A 16653-nucleotide genomic window follows, 5' to 3' on the forward strand; every position below is an offset into this window, starting at 1 on the left:
GCTGCAATACAGTGGTCTGAGGTTAAAGCTGGTGCAGGTGGGTAGCTGAATGGGGTATTGACAGGGTAGCAGTGGACTAGAAATAGGGAGCTCGGAAGGTTTTTTAATGAGGGATTGTGCAGGAAAGAACAGTGGCTGAAATTCACGGTAGTGCATAGGGAAGTCATACAGTAGTTATTATTATTCTTCATTATTTGTACAACCTCCTCAGGGACCAGGACCCCATTGTGCTATGCAAGAGGCAAACACATAATTGCCACTTACATGATACAGTGGTCCTTGTATTGGCTTTACGCACCACTTTGAATTTTGCCTGGTGTGAATACTGAGCTCTGTAACTAAAACTAAAAGCAAGGGAACTTCTGACTCCATTACAGAAATCTAGATTCTGCAACTCTACATTGCCTCTTCCAAGGGAACAGGCGTACTGATGGGGCCAGAAGAGTGCAGTGAATTTGATTTGAAGGTGAATGTTCTTCTTTTTTAACCTGGCTAATTTGTCTGGAGACCTTCCTGCTGATGGCTATCTGGGGTGGAGATTACATTTCAGTCGGTTTGTAAATGGGAAGTGCAAATGGCTCTCCTGCAGAATATGCAATAAGTAACCTTTCATTGGGCAGAGATTGAATGAGACCCAGCGTAATACTTATTACATCAAACATCTGTCTGTCTCTCTCTCCACTTTACTGTGCATGTGGATGAGTATTAGTGATTTCATCAGTGGGCAATTATACTCGATAATTGTAGAATTCTAATGTAAGTCCTACAGGGCCAAGATGTGGCCTGGTGTAAGTGGGCGTGACTCCTTTAAGGTCAACAGACAGGCTCCTGCTTTCACCCAGGTCTGAATGTGGCCCTCATTCAGTAGACACAAACAGACACCTGTTATCATTTACCAGAGCATAGTATAACTGTCTGCCTGATCATTTTCCCAAAGAGGATGCAACTGTAATAGTTTTACTCTTATCTTCCTTGCCATGTAGAGTGCCTGGCCAACAAAACAGCGGCTTCCAGCATCCCATTAAAGAGACCTGGTCTTGTTTTAATCTAAAACATATGCATTCCATTCCCATGGAACCTTTCCTAGGTAAAAGAAACTGATCTGCTTAGTTGCAACAAACTCGACCTATAGGTTTGCCTCAGCTTCCTTTGTAGTAAAAGAAAACTTGGCCTGCTGACCTATTCATATACACACCACTATTCTAGACTACAGATATGTCTACACTGGATCTGGCTCAATATCCAGTTCAAGAAGACATAGCAGCGCTAGCGTGATCAGAGCTAGCATAGGTATGTCTACTCAAGCTGGAAACTATACCATCCAGCTCCAGTGAAGATATACTCCAAGAATATAAAAAGCAACAGAGGGTCCTGTGGCACCGTTGAGACTAACAGAAGTACTGGGAGCATAAGCTTTCGTGGGTAAGAACCTCACTTCTTCAGATGCAAGTCAAGAAGTGAGGTTCTTACCCACGAAAGCTTATGCTCCCAGTACTCCTGTTAGTCTCAAAGGTGCCACAGGACCCTCTGTTGCTTTTTACAGATTCAGACTAACATGGCTACCCCTCTGATACTTGACTCCAAGAATATACTTACAAACTAGATCCCCATCTAATCTGTTGTTCGGTAGCCTACCTAGGCATTTATACCACACTCATCACTGTGGTATCAGCATGAGCCCCACTTAGGTTTCAGATTCTCCCTTGCAAAACTTTTCTGAATGCTATCAGCTGTTCATGGTCCCACCCAGCTCTCACAGGGATGGGTGCCAGAGAATAACTAGATTCAGGACCCCAGCACAATCAGCTGAGCTCTGTTAGGCAGCTGACAGTGGTGACCTTCCACCTCTTCAGAGGATAGTTTCAAAAACAAAGGTTTCAAAAGCCCCTCCATGAGTTAGGAACACAAATCCCATTGGCTGTGAGTGAAACTTGTGCTCTGGACTCCCTTTTGAAAAACCCCACCCATTATATCGAAATATATTTGGAGAGAATTAAAAAGATGGTTTGGGGGCACCCTCAAATGTAGCCATATATATATATACACACACACATATGTGTGGGTGCCTCAAAACATTATTCACTAGCCCCCTCTAAGCGTCCTGTGGTGGGCCCTGTGCATATTACTGTGGTGGCAGCAGACAGGAGTCAGCAGTTGGTTCCATTTAGGGACAGAGGAGAAGGGATAATGGTTTTGATGGCAGGCTACCCCAAAATGCTGATGCCAACGTAAGCTGATGGGATCTCTCACCAGTCCAGGAGAGAACAAGTGCCACACTCAAGGCTGTTCAATCCCTTGCTGCACAATATATTAGTCAAACACGCACAAACTCATGACGTAACACAACACAAATACGTCCTGACACAAAGCCGCCAGCCTTATGATTCCAGCTTTTAGAGACACGCGATTACTATTCATCATCTTGTAGGTCTCAATCCCACCGGGAATAAAGACAGGATGGAGACTGAGACTGATGATAGAAAGGGACGTAGTGAGGAGAAGGGAATGGAGGATGTGTCTCCTCTCAGGCTGATTCAGAACGACTCTCACTCCGGATGGAGAAGGGACCAGGAATGAACACGCTGCTAATCTCTTGGACAGCAACCTGCATATATCTGGATCACTGTGGCAGTCTAGCAAGTAGGGGTCCTACCATAATTATGTCAATGACAAATACACACTGCCTTCACATTTAATGTAAAAGGCAGCATATCATCTTCAAGCAGGGACAGTTGCTGTTTCACATCATTTCGAGAATGGAGGAAGCAGCCACTTGCCTAGGAATCTATTCAAAACTGATGGAAGATTGTGGCATGGAGGGTAATCTTATTTTAAAATCTCTCCTCTAAAGGGGTCTGCACTGTGGTCACCTCTGAGACTTCAGCCAATGGGAAAACCTAATTAAAGTGAAGACGGCCGAGCTCCAAAGAAAGTAATAAAGCAAAAACGTCTTTGATATTTTTTTTCTCCACATCAGCCAGAGCTTTCCGTTTCCTTGCTCCATTATAAATATGTCATTTGAAAAGAGGAAGACGACACTGAGCCGGCATGGGGACTACAAATACAGATTAGAAAACACGTTACAGTATTAAGCCTTACAAAATGTTATTTGGTGACTATATGGGGGGTGCATTCTAGAGCAGGGGGGTTGAGGGGAAGGAAAGCAGTAGCTAAAGATAGTTGAAAACATTTTGGGTTTTAAAATATACTGTCAGTTGAATAGTGAGGGGGAATCAGTCTGGTCTGATGAGCTGCTCTGAGAAATTCCAGCTCTGAGGCCAGGTAATTCTAGCGATCAGTATAAAAGACGGCGTCTTTCTTCCTCCTCGGCTTTTCAACTAACAATTCTTTTCATCCAGCTTCGGGATGAACATCATAATCCATCATTAAATGGAGATGGGTTGAAAAGACAAGCATAGAGAAGCTCGAATCAGGCCAGGTGTCTTAGAGAGAGGGCATTGAGATGTTGTGATTGGAGATGCACTGGGCCTAAATCGTGCCCCATTAGGTGAGAACCTGAGTTCAAAGGAGAGGGGATTGCTCGTTTTTCATTTTAATTGAAAGACTTTGTCCCGACCTCACTTTGGTAAAGATAAAAAAAAAAAGTATGGAAGTTTTAAAAAGTTCAAGACACATTCTATCAGAAAGAGACATCGAAGAGCTTTCCTTTCCTTGCAGAAACATTTCTTCTGCTATTTATTGTTCCTGTTTTCCACAGTGGCAGGTCACCAGCCTCTCTAAGAAATAGGAATCCCCTCAGTAAATAACTCAAGCTCCAGAATGTCCTTACAAGGAACAGAGGTGGCTCCATGCAACAGCTCACCAAGCACGTGCCTGGGGCGGCAAGCTGGGTGGGGGGGAGGGAGGCCTGCCGGTCGCCATGAGGGCCGCAGTCAGGCTGCCTTCGGCGGCATGCCTGCAGGAGGTCCGCTGGTCCCACAGCTTCGCAGGCACGCCGCCGAAAGCCGCCTGACTGCCGTGCTTGGGGTGGCAAAATACATAGAGCCGCCCCTGACAAGGAAATACAACAATTCTGTAGACCAGATTCTGTCCCCAACCCCCATATGTACTGTCATATAGGGGAGAGGATGGGCCTGGCTCCAGAGGAAATGACAGCAGAATATGAGCCATTGTTGTCAGTGCTTTGGCAGATAATATTACATCTGCTGCCTTTCTTTTCACCATTCATTCAAGCAAAAAATCGTGCTAATATTTGTCTGGCATAAGGTTTTGCAGACCAGCAAACCTAAGCAATTTGTAAAGAAGTAATTAACTTCCTTAGAAATTGCTTAATTTCCTAATCATAAAAACACAAAGTACAAATAGCACAAGCTCTCTCATTAGAGAAACGACCTTGCAGCTCTCTGCATTGTCATTCTGCTAGGCTAGGCTGTAATCATTATAATTTAGAGTCCTAATCATCATTCTTTACCCACACCTCTCTAAAGCAAAATTCCCATTGGACCAAATCCTCAGTTTCAGGCGAAGTGGTGTAAATCTGAAGTAGCTGTTGAATTCCAGGTGTGAGAGCAGTATTCTGCTCACTGACTTCAATGGCAATCTTTCCTGAGTACATTGTGCTGTCCATGGCCCTGTCTGTTCTTTATTAAACAACCATCTACCTGTTGCTGATTATCACATTCTACTCTGCCAGTTTCACCTGTTGTCAGGAATCCAGCACAGAAGGCCTCTAACTGGGAGTCATTGAAGACATGAATTACCCTGGGTACAACAATAACATATGGAGAGTGAAACTTAGCATCCTTTTAAAGGCTCCAACTGTGCAAAAGCTAACGCGAGTAACAGGGAATAAAGATCTCTCTCTGTGGGAAGCTGCAGTATTGTGGCTGCAGACGCTGTTTCAACTGCCTTCTATAATGGACTGTCATATTCCAAGGGTTTGTTCCAGAGTCTTGTCTTTTGTATTCCAGTTATTAGTTATTAGTTAATGCTTGTGTGTGAATTGCCTAATAAGGGCGAAAATAATTCTGATGTAACTCCTCTGAAATTAAAGGAGTTACACACCAGGGCAGAATATAGTCCACACAATCTCCTCATGGGTCAGAATCCATCACTCTTATTCCTGCTGAGTAGAACCTATCTCCCAGAGTAGTTCCATTGGTTTCAGTGGGACTTCTTGCAGGGAAAGTTAATATTCATAATTAGTACAGGGCTTTGATTCCTGTTTCTATGGTGCCATACATTATTTGTTTTAATATTGATTTTTATTTTTATATTTGTCTTATGGATTTCTGCCTATGTAAGAGGTACATTTTAGGCACATCCTAAGCCACTTGACAAAAAACAGAATGACTGAGCAATTTATTAACATAGAATCGTAGGACTGGAAGGGACCTCGAGAGGTCATCTAGTTCAGTCCCTTGCACTCAAGGCAGGACTAAGTATTATCTAGACCATGCCTGACAGGTGTTTATCTAACCTGCTCTCAAAAATCTCCAATGATGGAGATTCCACAAACTTCCTAGGCAATTTGTTCCAGTGCTTAACTACCCTGACAGTTAGGAAGTTTTTCCTAATGTCCAACCTAAACCACCCTTGCTGCAATTTAAGCCCATTGCTTCTTGTCCTATCCTCAGAAGAACAATTTTCCTCTCTCCTCCTTGTAACAATCTTTTATGTACTTGAAAACTGTTATCATGTCCCCTCTCAGTCTTCTCTTCTCCACACTAAACAACCCAATTTTTTCAATCTTCCCTCAAAGGTCATGTTTTCTAGACCTTTAATAATTTTTGTTGGTCTTCTCTGAACTCTCTCTAATTTGTCCACATCTTTTCTGAAATGTGGCACCCAGAACTGGAGACAATACTCCAGTTGAGGCCTAATCAGCGCGGAGTAGAGCGGAATAATTACTTCTCATGTCTTGCTTACAACACTCCTGCTAATACATCCCAGAATGATGTTTGCTTTTTTTGCAACAGTGTTACACGGTTGATTCACCTTTAGTTTGTGATCCACTATGACCCCCATATCCCTTTCTGCAGTACTCCTTCCTAGGCAGTCATTTCCCATTTTGTATGTGTGCCACTGATTGTTCCTTCTTAAGTGGAGTACTTTGCATTTGTCCTTATTGAATTTCATCCTGTTTACTTCAGACCAAAATAAATAGTAGGGCTGTGGGAGAATGCAGTGTCCTTAAACAAATTTTCCACTTTGTGGTCTATTTGGTAGAGGTGATCTCTAGTCTGCACTCCTCAAAAGGCACAGAACTGAAAATATTATAATACTGTGTTTTCACCTACACCCATCTTTCTAGAATGTCCAGTGCACTGAAATGGATTGCACAGGACTAATGTACTCTACAGCAAGAGTAAATAGAATTTTCTTTCCTCTAGGGTTCCACAGAGATTCATTTATAGGCAGTAATTGGTCCAAAATTCCACCACACATTTTAATGTTACCAAATCCACCATTCTGCTAGTTACTTACATTAGTCTACAGTGAAGCATCAGCTGATCTTTAATATCATAATGTTTACTGAGACTGTTTAGTCTCTATATTTATCCAGACTGCACTCCTGCCCATCAGCTACGCTTTTCTATGTCTCAATGTTTGAATCCCTCAGATAGAATTCTCAAACCCTGTTTTGGAGATGAAGGACATTGTGCTAAAACTGAGTCCTTGGCCTTGTTAATTCATTCACCAAAATGCTACTGTGTAGGATAGCCAGGGCAGAATGGCCTACATGCTGTACCACAGCACTGGCTGAACTTGAGTGATTGAGGAATAAACAATCAGAGCAATTTGTTGATTTAAATGAGCACAAGTTATGCTAAACAGTGGTTTACCAATATATCAGAAGTCTAATTTACTGTGTTCAGAGGCACATATTACTCAAGACGAAATGGAAGTTCTGAACGCTCTCAGTTCTGATGAGCGCCATATGTTTTTTATTGAACAGCTAAAGAATAAGGAATCCAAATATCAATTAGCTGTTAACTTATACTTTACAGAATAATCCCATTGATTGTAGTGCGGTACAAGCAAACCTCATTGGTGTAACTCAACGTTTCAAAGACAGCGATACAGTTGTAAAAGTACAAAGGCAGTTAAGTATTATTACTGGGTATCAGATACCCGTAAATGTGTAGATTAACCCAATATGCACCTTTAAAAATCAGTTAGAACATTGCCAGATGTTCAGGCAAATGACATAAAATTACAGTACAAAGGTCTCTAGGAACTTCAGCCAAGAGTGTTTTATGTCAAAGTTGCCTTTGTGTGCATGTGTATGTACTTATAACTAAAAAGGAGTATTTAATGATGAATAAGGAAATGTGTATATGCCAAGTTTTATGCAAACCACCTCCCGTATTTACTGAAATTGGTGCAACAGCAAGTGGCTCTGACAGGTAACCAGTTAGCATGTTAGGATGCTCTCCTGAGAGAGCAAACAGATTAGCGTTTCTCAGCTGAGACACAGTATGAATTAGAGGGTCAGGTTATATTGGTTTTAGTTTATGGACGTGTCTGTTGTATACTTAGTGTGTCTTGGCTCAGGCTGGAATTATTCTCTGGGAACGGATGGTACCTACTGGACGGAATAGCTTGGAGGAGGGATAGATGAGTCTCTTTCTAATCTTTGGGCTTCTTCAGTTCTGGAATTCTAGTATGAGCTCATCCAAACTTTGAACTAAAGAGATGATAGAGAATGAACCAAGCAATCGATGAAGAGGCATCCCCCATGAGCGTTCCTGCTAGATTTACTGTTCCAATTAGCTGTTATTACACATGTGAACCACTTGAAATTAACTGTGATAAGAGCCTGTTGTGGAGTTTACTAACTGCAGTCTCTGAGAGATAAAATTTGGGGTCCTGCACTGAAATTACCTGTTGATTTATTCATTTATCAAGACTCCTGAAATAAGCATGTCTAATTGCCCTCTTTATTAATACTTCTAAGAATGTTTAGAATTTTACTGCCATTTAAACAAGAGTTCCAAAAAGATACAGTATCAATTAATGGTCTTGTTAAAAGTCAGATGGTATTTTTACAACACCAGCAGAACTCCCTGTTACACATTAGACACCTTGGAACAAGTCTTAAGTGCCAAGAAGAAAAGGAGTGCTCATGTTTTTATTTGGAAAGGTCCATTGCAGTGATATGCTGCCAATACTTTAACAAGGGACTCCCACAAGAAATCTCTTCCTTAGCCTAATAAACCCCTTCTATCAGGGGTGTGTGGGCTCACTCAGGGAAGGGGATGAAGGACAAGGGAATCCATTCCTTTATTTTCCTTTTTAATTTTTTTTTTCATAACCCCAATGAAAGAGGCAGTTCTACTTGCCAAACAAACTGGTACTAAATGCAATCGCTGGAAATGTTTATATTTTTCTTCTACAATATGCTGAGCATACAGCACAGTGTTCCACTTCTCCAGGGATCAGTGAGATGGCTCAGGAGAACTGCACAGCTAGCCAGGTGGAATTAATGTACATCATCCCTACCTCTTCCTTCCCACCCCAAACACTCACCAATCCTAGGAGGGAGATTCTGAAAATGTAATACAGGCTGAAGCTATATGAACATTTGCATGGGCATGTCACCATCATTAGAGGGGAACCCCAGAACCACCATCAGGTGGGGGAAGCCCTTGGCAGCTTGATTCCATGAGCGCAACATTGCTTCAGAGTCTGGGCAAAGTACTGGTGCAAAGTCCCAAAGCCTCTTTTAAATCCTCTGAAATCTGAGTTCTGGGGACAGAGCCCCCTTGTTCATTCCATAGAGGAGCAATCTCCACTCACACACACATTTGCACCCCATGGAACCTTTCTCTGTCCCTAACCACTTACTATGTTTTTTCTGCTGGAAGGGAAAATCCTCCCAACCCCTAATTACTTTGGGCCTTATTCAGTACTACTTCTTTCTCAGGCACCACTCCTGTTCAGCTGCAAGGGGAGGTCAGTGAGATATTTACAAAGTAACGGGACTGGGCTTTGTACAGCAAATTTAATTTAACAATCAAATTCATGTCGTTTCAATATTGGCCAATGAAATCCTGCTTATGTTTACTTGAGACAGTTTATTGAAAGAATACTCTGAAATTTAAATTGCTGGATGCAGTAAGACAATTGAAGATAATTTTTTTCCCTGTGAGCTGATCATGTAAACTTCCATGAGCAGTTAAAGCCAGAGATTCTGAATAAGTCACATGATATTTGAGAACCACTTAAGAGATGGCAGTAGGAATAAACCAATTCTTGTGGCCCTTCAGGGCAAAGCAGGCAGTAAGTTCATGTACAACCAATATACAGGTAGGAACAAGGGGCCAGGTCCTCAGCTGGTGTAATTCAGAGTAACTTCATTGAAGTCAATAGAGCTCTGGCAATGTATGGCAACTGAGGATGGGGACCACAGTGCAGATGTCCATTGTGCTTTCCCACTCTTGTTGCACAACAACTTGAGAGAAATGTATGAGAGAGAAGTAATTCTACAAATGTGTTTAGTGTGGGGGAAGTAGGGACGGTTTTGCATTAGCCGCACCGTCTGGGCCACCAAAAAGAGGTGGCTGTAGGATTTATGAGATTATGACTTTGGTGGAAACAGCTGTTCAGAGAATCCCACATGAGCTAATTCAGTTTCTTATCCCCTACTATGCATACAGACCCCAGGATGTTTGTTGTGCAGAGTGGTTATTTTTATTATTCCTCTGCATGCAGTTATAAGATGTGCCCTATTCCTCTTCCGTTTGGTTGCATTTACTACGTTAAAAAAAAAAGACAAGATTATAACAAACGATCGGCAAATAAACCTCCCCTAGAGTAATGGGAGCAAGCCTCGTGGCTTAAAGGAACTCAAACATACCATCTCTTCCCAGCCATTTAGCTGAGCACTCTGGGCCTGAGCCAGCAAAGTACTTGAGCCTGTGTGTAATTTCAGACACATGAGTCACCTCGCTCCAGTGGTACTACTCATGTGTGTAAAACTCAGCATGTGCTGAAGTGCTTTTGCTGGGTCAAGGCCAGGGTGCTCTGCATCTTTCAGGAGCGAGCGCAGAAAACTTGAGGGACTTCCTGTCCAAACCTTTATTCAGGCAAAGCCCCTGGGTAAAGCAGTTGGGCCTTATTCTTCAAGCCGAGGGTCACCAAACGGTGATTCTGATGGACCAGCAAGCATAGGTGGCGAGTTATATGGGTCCGTGGTGCCCGTGTTCCACCAGTATTCAGGAACGTGGGCCCAGCTCCACCAGTGTTTGGACTTGTATTTTCAGAGCCGTCCCATCCATAGAATGGACCGGGGCAACCGCCTTGGGCCCCACACTTTGAATTAGGTCAGTATAAATACATCCCTTCGTGGATAGGGCACTGGACTGGATGCAAGGATTTTGGTTCAATTCTCGCCCCTGCTACTAGTTTTCTGGGTGACTTTGGGCAAGTCAGATGCCTCCCATGCCTCTGTTTCCCTATCCGTAAAATGGGAATAGTGATACCTCCTTTATAAAGCAATTTGAGATCTACAGATGTAGGGCTCATAAGAGCTAGGTATTATTACCATATACCAGTACACTGAATTGTAGAGAGAAATGATTTGTCAGAGGTCAGATAACAAGTCAGTAAGAGAAATGGGAATAGAATCCAAAAGTCTTGACTATTAGACCTCTACTGTAACTACTAAATAATCCTTTGCAGTACACACTTTACCTTGAAAACTTTGTGTTCTAGTTTATAGCATCCAGTACAAGCTCTAGTTTTCGCTATAGTGATATGTGAATTTTACTTTTTAATGAGTGCAATTTATCTAAAATTTCACTTAGTTTTTAAGTAATTATTTCAGAAATCCTAATTACTTTAATGGAGAAGTTTTCATCTGTCACTTAAGATATCATCATCTGACAAGTGAATAAGAGAGGCCTGGTGTTTGTGAAATTCCAGACATTGTCTGTATTTAATTCAGTTGAAGCCGCATAATACTTGGGACTAGCTTGTTAAGATGTAGAGAACAAAAAAAAAAAAAAATTAACTAATCGATAGCTGGAAATGGAAAAAAAGTGTCATGTAAGGAGAGCTTCTATAACAGCTCTGAGCAGTTAGAACAACAAGCCGCTAGTTGGCCATGTTCAGAAAACATATATCATGGAATCATTGTCAGAATCCTATGTTCCTAATTCCTGCCAAAACCTAAAAATTGCCAGTCTACAATTACAGCTGAGAATCTATTCGCAGAAATAGGCCCCAGTCCTGCAATGAGCTCTGCCCAGACAAACCACTGCACTGAACTCCAGTGACTTCTTCAGGGCTTCATGCAGATAAAAGGGTGGGATTCATTGCAGGATCAGAGCCATAAAGCAAGGTTCTGTGACATGCTCGGTACGCTCAACCCTTACTGAAGCTTCTCTTATTGGGTCACACCTCTAGTCATGGTTTGCATCATCCTCATTGTTCCACCACCTACGCCCAGACTCAAAAAACGTTCCATGGCCTTCTCCCACTATCTTGTGCCTTCTTCCACTGCACCTCCCAATCCCAGCCTTCACCCTCGCCTCATGCACTCCCTGTTTCTTCCACAAGGCCCAGTGGTATAAACATTGAAAAATGATCAGATTAAGAATGTGAAAAAATAAATGCAATCCCATGCATACAAAAATCACGAGTAAGGCCCTCCAAATCATGAGATAATAAAATAAATGTTGGGGTTTTATTTACCTTCTGGTTTTTGAGTCTTTAGTGGGGTTCAAGCTTTTCCCTTCAACCACAAAGGCCAGAAACTTGTTTTATTTAAAATTAAAGCTGACATTTTCACATAATCACGTGACTCCAGGGGCTGGGGCTTTTAAAAATTGCCTGATATCATGATACCCATGATAAAATTGCAAGAATGGGCAACACTGTAAAATTGTCTACAGTGACTCTTTCCTCGGTGTGTCCCAGTGCACCTCCTCCCTCAATGTCGCGCTTGCAGGTTATAAACTCTGAGGCAGGGACTGTCTTCATTTTGGCTGTACAGCACCAAGCACTTGGCTGGCACATAAATAACAGCCACAATGTGAGATTAGGCCATTTGGCACCTAGTAGGATGAAGCCCTCCTCCCCTTTCCAGAGACCCTGCAATATGAAATCACTTCCTCCTAATGCCTATATTGTATTCTGAGGACCCCAGATATGCACAAAAGCCTCTGTTACAGGAAGTGACTCCTCTCTGCCCATTTGCTCTTTAAATAAATGTCTCTCAACCAGCAGGATTTAAATGGAAGCCAAATGGGGCAAATTGCACTTGGTTCCCACTGCCTGGCTCAGTCGAAGCATGCTGAGTAACTAGTGGTCTGTGGAGTGGTGGTCTACAGGGAGCTGGCTGGTCATGTGATACTCCTTCTTTCCAGCTGAATGAGACAGAACAAATGAGAGGAGGAGATGCCACAAAGAGCTGAAGCAAACAGCGTGACTAACATTTTCAACATGACTAAATGCTGCTTGCACTTGCTTGCACTAATACCCTCCTAAGGCTGGCCCGTGCATAGCAGTTGCTGTAATTTCCAGAGGGATGTGACGTTATTACATATGGAAGAGGAGTAGGTCTCTGCAGTCACCCATGGGAGAGGAGGTTAGCTTCGGCAAGAAAATGTCACAATTAATACGTTGCCCACACTGCAAAAATTTGGGAACCCCCATACTCTCGATTTTGGTGCTGTACAAGTACATTAGCTGATAGCTAAATACCTTGGGCCTAATTCACTGGCACATCCTGGTGGCTTTGTATTGCTCTAATAGCACAAAGAATCTGTAAACCTGGGTTAAGCAACCATTTGTTGTCACTATTTAATTTCTGTATTACTGTAGCACACTTGAGGTTGGGACCGGATTGTGCTAGGAGCTATACATAATAGTTTCTGCCCTGAAGGGCTTACAGTCTAAATAAAGAACACAAATCAGGGGAAGATAAGTAATTATCCCTGTTTTACATATGGGCACTGAGGCAGAGATTGAGTGATTTGCTCAAGATCACTCAGGAAGTCTGTGACAAAGCTTACAACTGAACTCAGTTCTCCTGAGTTTCAATCCAGAGCTGTAAATGCAAGACCAACTTTCCATTCCCCTAGTGGGGAATTCTCCAGTGGCATAGTGCCTCCCTAGCAGGGAGTGTGGCCAGCAGGAAAGGGACAATGCTATTCATGAGGTTGTGGGAAACTGGTGCAAAATGGAGCAGCCCAGAGAGTGCTCTAACATGCACCAGTAAGCAGACCTGCCCAGAAGAGTCTTCAAATCAAGGGAATGTAAAGGTTGCTTTCAGCCACCTTTGCATCCCAACCTGGGCTTGTGTTAAGCACTGTTTGGTTGAACCAGAGAATCTGGTCTCTTCTTTCCTGACTCACATTTTCACTCTAACATTTAAGCTTGAGTGCTGCTTTTAGAGATTTGTACATAGCTGCATATTGTGCCAGGAGTCAGGACGTCCTGACATTAGTCATGACAGCAGACTCCCATCAGACAGCATCATTTGCTGTGAGTGTGGTCAACATGAACCCAGAAAAGTTCTGCTCCAACAGCCAAGGAGATACAGGAGAGCAGATCATTAATTATTCCCCTTCCCTCAGAAACTGAACAGGAAAATAAATAGATAAGCATTGTTGGACCCACCGCAGCAGAGCCTTCTGGTGAGTCTATCCATTCAGAATTCCTGGAGCTTCAGCTCCTAGCACCTATGTGACAGGTAAAGATCAGTTAATGCCCCTCTGACAGAAGATCACTGGTTTGTGCTTCTTCACTGATTTATTCTCAAGTCCTCTTCTCTATCATTTTGTATTGCTCTCTCATAACTTAGGATCTTCCCTCCCTGTGTTTTATATTTCCTGTTACTGTCAGATGTATTTATTTCAGATTCATTTTTTATGAACACCTCATCCTTCCTTCTATAAGATCATCCATTCCTCTCCCATCCCTCCCTCCCTCCCACAGTGCTCTGTTCCTACCTCCCAGGGCTCCTTGATAATAAGATCTCTCAGCAAGTTAAGGAGTCTTCAATTAGACTGTAGCTTTCTCTCTAAGACAGCAATCATAGAAGAGCCCCAAGAGTTCCAATTTCTCCTCCTCCTGTTTTGATGCACTGATTATCCTCTTGTCGGATCAATAGCTCATCTACTTCTAGGGGTATTCTAGCACTCTGATGCTAAATTAAAACAGATAGAATCAATCCTCAGTTAATTTCCCCAACCAAACAATTTATCTCTCTCTTCTGGTCCTCCGTGTGGCTAGTGTGAATTATATAATACTGACACGCCATTAGGCCTCCCCAGACAAAGTAAGCGCTGTTATAATGCTGAATTACCCTTTTTATTAATAAGTCTCAAATGTGACGAACAGGGGATTTGTTTTAGAATGTTGCATAGACCCTGGCTGAACTTGTTCCAACACCCAGGCCTGGTACTGAATAAATCTCTAATTAACAGTGGCTTTGGGTTTTTTTTTAAAGTACTCGAGGTATAAATTTGAGAGTGGTTTTAAGCTTAGTGTAAAAGAATATTGCCGTTAATTATTTCAGATCAATTGTTATGCTAATAGTAAACAATTGCTTCTCTCCTTACTGTAAATTAATATACCATAAATAACGATAAAGGAAGACACTATGTAACAGTCTTACAGGGAGCACCAAGATTTAGTGCTTAACCCGCTTTTAGAGATGTGGAGTTTGATTCTCCACTGCCTTGGATCTTGTGTAGTGCTTAAGTTCTTCCCTAAAGCACCTGCTTAAAGTTAAGTAGGTGTTTAAGTTGCAATGACGGCAACAAGACGTAAGCACTTGCTTAAAGTTAAACAAGGACTAAAGTGTTTTCCTGAATCGGGGCCTGTGTGAGAATGTGAGCTGCAGAGGAAACTTTCAAAGCAGAGAAGTAGGGCCGGATTTTCCATGGCTGGCCCACTGTGTAGTCATTTACATCTGTACAAAGGGATAGCGAATTGTATTTATACTATTAGCATCGGGCTGAGTGGAAAATTCTGATTTGGTAATGTTTTACCCCCACTTTGCACAAGTGTGCATGGTGGCGTAAATCGGTGCAGCTCCATTGAATGAAGCAATTCTGATTTACACCAGCTGACGATTTGGTCCACCAGGGCTGGGGCAGTGAAGCATCATGCCCCAAATCACCTAATTTCTCCATTGAACATTTAGGACTGAACCGTTCTCTTATTACACATGTGAATCGCTGGGGTCAAACCCTGACTTAGACCAGCTCAGGGTCTGGCCTCTGGGCTCTTAAATGTCATGATCTTACAGGTCATCCAATCTTTGGCATTTTGGCCCACTTCTATTTGATGGTTATCTCCTATCTGGGAAGCACTACCCAGCTCTTCCCTTGTCCTGAGGCACTTGTTTGACTCCATTACAGGTTTATGCGCACAGGGGGTCTTGTTTCCCCTCAACAACTGTGGATGCATAATTCTTATTAATGTCAATCAGAGAGGAGGAGACTAGTTCTGAGCTCTCAAAAATCACAGAAGTCCATGATGCAGACAGCAGAGAGCAAAATATTTTGATTTTGCTAAGTCAGTGCTTTTCGGTTTTAGACTCTACTGTATAGGCAGCTGTCACACTCCCGGGCTGAGCTGAGCTCCCTCTCCTGCATGCTTACCAGGCAGCTGTGTTCAGACCCATGCAATGGATCCGTGTGCTTCTAAGCTCCCCTGGCTTTGGGTAGGCTCCAGCCAGAGTCTGGCGTCTCAGGGTGTGTCTACACTGCAATTAGACACCCATGGCTGGCCCATGCCAGATGACTCGGGCTAAAGGGCCCAGGCTAAGGGCCTGTTTAATTGCAGTGTAGACAGTTGGGCTTGGGCTCAGGCAGTGGTGCTGGAACAATCTTTAGAGGGGGGGTGCTGAAGGCGGAAACCATGTATGTGGGTTGTTATTACTACTTCAAGCCAGGGGGTGCAGTAGCATGTCCAGCACCCCTAGTTCCAGCACCTATGGGCTCGGGCTGCAGCCTGAGCTCTGGGACCCTCCCACCTCGCAGGGTCCTAGACCCTGGGCTCCAACGCAAGCCCAAATGTTAAACAGCCCCTTAACCTGAATCAGCTGGCATGAGCCAACCATGGGTTTTTAATTGCAGTTTAGACATATCTCAGGTGCAATCCTAGGCACAAACTCTCTGTCTGGTGCTGCTTCTAGGGAATGGGACCCTGTGGTCCAGATGCCTTGGGCCTCCACGATTGGTGCTGACCTCCCAAGACACCGTAGTGGTTCTAGCACACCCTCCCCGGAACTACACTCTCCTGGATACTCTGGTTTACAGTTTAACCTTCCCGCCTCCTTGTTCTGCTCAGTGAGAGAAAGCTTCCCAGAGCAGGCCTTGTTCTTTTATAACTTTCCACTCCCCTTTGTCACATGACCCTCCTGGGCAACCTCAAAGCCTATGTCACATGATCAAGATTCCGCTCCAAGTGCTCTTTTGTTTAAAGTCTGAACTGAAAAAACTGGTTTCGTGCAGCTCAGCCACCCTCTCTGGAATCAGCTCCATGTGTGGCCAGAGTAGACCTATTCAGATGTTAATGAGACTTGACATTCCTGCAATCGCTGTCTAGATAGAGTCTGTGCAGTATGTGATGCAGTCCCTTTTAGCAAATGGCTGATTCAATATACATCAAGGCATTCAATGACACAGCAATTCCATAAAATCAGACGGAATTCAGAAGTTTTACACAGAC

Source organism: Chrysemys picta, chromosome 2, assembly GCF_011386835.1.
Source record: "Chrysemys picta bellii isolate R12L10 chromosome 2, ASM1138683v2, whole genome shotgun sequence".
Classification (NCBI taxonomy): domain Eukaryota; kingdom Metazoa; phylum Chordata; order Testudines; family Emydidae; genus Chrysemys; species Chrysemys picta.